The 4,100-nt window shown below is 45.7% G+C and overlaps 1 long non-coding RNA gene across 1 annotated transcript; it reads right to left on the bottom strand.

Moving 5' to 3' along the window:
- Positions 1-2,985: 2,985 nt before the first annotated feature.
- On the bottom strand, positions 2,986-3,645 carry LOC136830070 (uncharacterized). The gene is made up of 2 exons (XR_010850548.1): positions 3,327-3,645; positions 2,986-3,106 (listed from the first exon to the last, which is right to left on the bottom strand). It is a non-coding gene; the product is annotated as an uncharacterized lncRNA (long non-coding RNA).
- Between the last annotated feature and the right edge of the window lie 455 nt (positions 3,646-4,100).

Here is a 4,100-nt window from a genome sequence, read left to right as displayed (position 1 = left end):
GTGTTGCTGGGCTTTTTCCACTATATGAGTGGCGAGGGCAGGAGGGGCGAGCGCAGGAAATGCTCGACTTAAACCGCTCGAGTACCTCGGCGGTGTTAGTGGCTCCTTCGAATCGAGCCATTTTGTCAACGCCGCTCCGAATGGTACGCCCAATCGGACCAAGTCTGGCCTGCTTCTCTGGGCTGCTCTCTCCAACGTCTCCTCCACCGCTCGGGGTAATCTCGTACGCCTTCGTAACTGCTTGGCGTCTGGCTTCCCAGTTTCCCGATCGTCGGCGGGAAGGGCGTGGTAGGCAACGAGGGCCTTTCCGCCCAGGAATTTAGTGAGAACAAGGGAGAGTTCCGCGGGGAGAGATCGCAGCACTCCAGGACTCGTTCGGCCCTTTCAAGCCATACTTCAGGCTCGGACTCCGTCCATTTTGGCATGAACGAGTGAGCTTGGCTGAGGCACTCATTCCCGCGGCAGGGGCGGGGGTGGCGTGCTGTCGTTCTAGCACCTGGAGCTCATGGGCGCGTTCTCTCTCTCTCTCCTGCTCTTGGGCAATTCTGTCTCTCTCTCTTTCCTCACGTTCTCTCTCCTCTCGTTGTTCTTGGGCAATTCGTTCCCTCTCTCTCTCTGCACGTTCTTTATCCTTCTCCTGCTCTTGAGCGATTCGTTCTCTCTCTCTCTCCTCACGTTCTTTATCCTTCTCCTGCTCTTGGGCAATTCTTGCCCTCTCTCTCTCTCCTCACGTTCTCTTGCTCTCTCAGCCTTGGCATCGTCCACTCGCCCTTGAACCCATGCTCTCAGATCTTGCCCCGATAGTCCCATGTCCTTCCCAGCGGACATGTAGAATTTGAAATCCTCGTTTTGTTGGGCTCTGGTATTAGCCATCTTGAAATAATGGGGATATGATATGTCTGAGAAGACTCAGGTTGTCTGAAAAGACTCAATTGCAGGAATCTGAAACACTCAATTGTTCAGACTGCAGGAGAATGGATCTGTCCGAATAAGACAGGTGATTAGTAAGTCTGAGAGACCTTTTTGTTAAAATTTGATATGTCTTGGAAAGACGTGGTTGTTCTTGGCGAACGAATTTTAATATGTGTCTCGGAAGACGTAGTTGGATTTTGTCACGCTCGGACTTGGCCGGCTGTAGCGTGAAGTTAAGGAGTTGTTCTAACGAACTAGAATGATCAGTCCCGTAAGGGCTTAGATGGAGTGTGAACTACACTATATAATGTCTCAAAAGGACTTAATTTTGGTTTCCCGCAGGAATGAGAAATTCTCGCCACGTGCGACGTAGAATTTTAAGAGTCTCTGAGGACTGGAATTTGGAGAAATTCTCGCCACGTGCGACGTAGAATTTTAGGAGTCTCTGAGGACTGGAATTTGGAGAAATTCTCGCCACGTGCGACGTAGAATTTTAGGAGTCTCTGAGGACTGGAATTTGGAGAAATTCTCGCCACGTGAGAATTTTAGGAGTCACGTAGGACTTGGAATTTGGGAATTTGGAGGAATTCTTGCCACGTCTGACGTAGAATTTTGTATGAGTCTCTGAGGACTGGGATTTGGAGAAATTCTCGCCACGTGCGTTTAATAGAATTTTAGGAGTCTCTGAGGACTGAAGTTTGGAGAAATTCTCGCCACGTGCGACGAGAAATTTTAGGAGTCTCTGAGGACTGGAATTTGGAGAAATTCTCGCCACGTGACGTAGAATTTTAGGAGTCTCTAAGGACTGGAATTTGGAGAGATTCTCGCCACGCGCGACGTAGAATTTTAGGAGTCTCTGAGGACTGGAATTTGGAGAAATTCTCGCCACGTGCGACGTAGAATTTTAGGAGTCACGTGGGACTTGAAATTTGTGGAATTTGGAGGAATTCTCGCCACGTCGACGTAGAATTTTAGGAGTCACTTAGGACTTGAATTACGATTCGTCCCTTAGGACTTAGAAATTACTAACGGAAACCCAAAGAAAAATGTATGCTGGGAAATGAATGGGGAAGAAAAAAATGCTACACACGCGGGCATGGGCGGGGTGGGGGGTGCAGGTCGTTTGGCCAACACCGGAGGTATTTTTAGATTCTGGGTGAATGAACCCGTATATTTATATACCGTCTGGGATTCCGGAGAATTTCCCAGTCGTCTGAGAGGATAACAGTACAACGGCCTAGTAATTTTCCCTATAAGCGGAGCTTTAAATTTCGCTTTCCTAACACCTAACTCGAATTCTAACTACACTGAGAGAATTTTCAGCAATGCAAGCTGACTTCGTCGTGTCCCACGTGGGAATTTTATTCGCGCCTAAATAACAGTTCGCTAATTCGAAATGCGAAGTAAAAGTTATCACAGAGGAATTTCTTTCGCACTATTCCTCGAAGCAAGGATATGGCAAAGATTTTAACACAGGAATTTTACTATTCCTCACAAAAGATATGGCAAAGATTTTAACACAGAGGAATTTCGCACTATTCCTCGAAGCAAAGGATGGTTAGCACTGGTTATTTCCTAACTACCTATCCTGAAAGGCATGCATTAACGAATCTAATACGGCGGTTCTTTTCTCTCAGTGATTACATGCGTCCCTATTTCTAATTCCTAGAACAGTCACGATTGTAAAAGGGTTTTGCTAAGATTAACACATTACTTACGTGGAATTTTCTGGATCTGTGTGCTGGTTTTACACAAAAGGTTCGTAATTGTCTCGTACCCAGCTTAGCTTTGCTAATAGCTGATCTGGCAAGTTGCAAATGCAATAAAGCAACACTAGGGGAACTGCAACTGCAAAACGAGATCTATGGCCAGGTCGCCATTTTTACGTTTTTCCGTGGTTTTAGTTTGAAATATGCTCTGTGAGACAGGTAGCAACAGTTTAAGTTAATTTAGCCTTGTGATTCTGACTTCGTGGGTACGGGAAAACGTAAAAAAAAAGAGGAAAACAAAGGAGAATTTCATATGAGCATAGGGCTCTGGTTACTGAGGGAAATATTACGTAAAACACGTGGGCACATTTAAAGTAGTGTATTTACATAAATGACATTAGTACGGGAAAGAGGAACTCAGTAGGTTGAATGAAACTGGGGAATTCCAGCCACAGTCCGAGAAGCTTCCACGAAATAGCATCCCTCTGAAATGAGAGATATGCACATTATACGCCAGTAATGAAAATAGACAAAAGAATAATGAATTGAGGCTGCACTGAGGGTGCCAAAGGAGTAATAAAGAATTAATACTGCCGATGCAAGAGGCGCACGGACATTAGACAAGGGAGATTTCTGGCTTTCTCCTTAAGAAAATATTACGAGACAAAAGCGTGACTGAAATGGGGCTCTTCCAGGGCACTTTACCTTAGCAGATTTTCCGAGGGCGCGTAGAAGGCGGTCCGTGGATGACTTGCGATTTCCGAGGGCGAGTTTCTTCCACGTGGTGAGATGCAAGGGCTTCCGTAAAGGGGCAAGGCGATGGGGACTCCTCGAAACTCCAAGCAATGGCGTGTGGGCTCGAGGGATACGGTTGAAGGGCACGAGGAGAAGTATACTTTTGAAAGGGCCACGTGGTTAGGATGCAAGGGCATCGATGGGGCCAGGTGTTGAGGACGTCTTCACAAGTTCACTCCATATCTTCCAGCCCGCGTGTGTGTGTCGAGACCTCTGGGCTTTTTGCCTTTATCCCTCCTATGGGACAGGGGGGGTGCGCCCAACACAGATGCTTTGACTCATTGCACCTGCTGCCCGCAGGGGAGGTTTTGGCCTGTAGGAGAAACGCCCAAGCCAGATTACTTTTGCCTCGAAGGAAAGATCTTTATCAAAAATGGGAGCGCCTTTAATCTTTTAAACCTTGTTTTTAAGTCGATAGACAGATGGTCTATCGATCGGCCGGCTGGCAGTAAATGAACAACCAACAACAACAAAGGAGGGGGGGGGAGGTAATTTGCTAGCGAATTCTTGCTAATCATAATAATATATATATATATATATATATATACTCGTATAAATATATATATATATATATATATATATATATATATATATATATATATATATATGGAGGGAAGTTTTCCATTTGCACAATGCAATTATTGTTGACTATCATCGTAAGTGCAGCACTAATGATTTTTGTCG

Source organism: Macrobrachium rosenbergii, chromosome 46 (assembly GCF_040412425.1).
Source record: "Macrobrachium rosenbergii isolate ZJJX-2024 chromosome 46, ASM4041242v1, whole genome shotgun sequence".
Taxonomy (NCBI): domain Eukaryota; kingdom Metazoa; phylum Arthropoda; class Malacostraca; order Decapoda; family Palaemonidae; genus Macrobrachium; species Macrobrachium rosenbergii.
The sequence above is the reverse complement of the archived record's forward strand: the minus strand, read 5'-3'. Positions and strand labels throughout refer to the sequence as shown.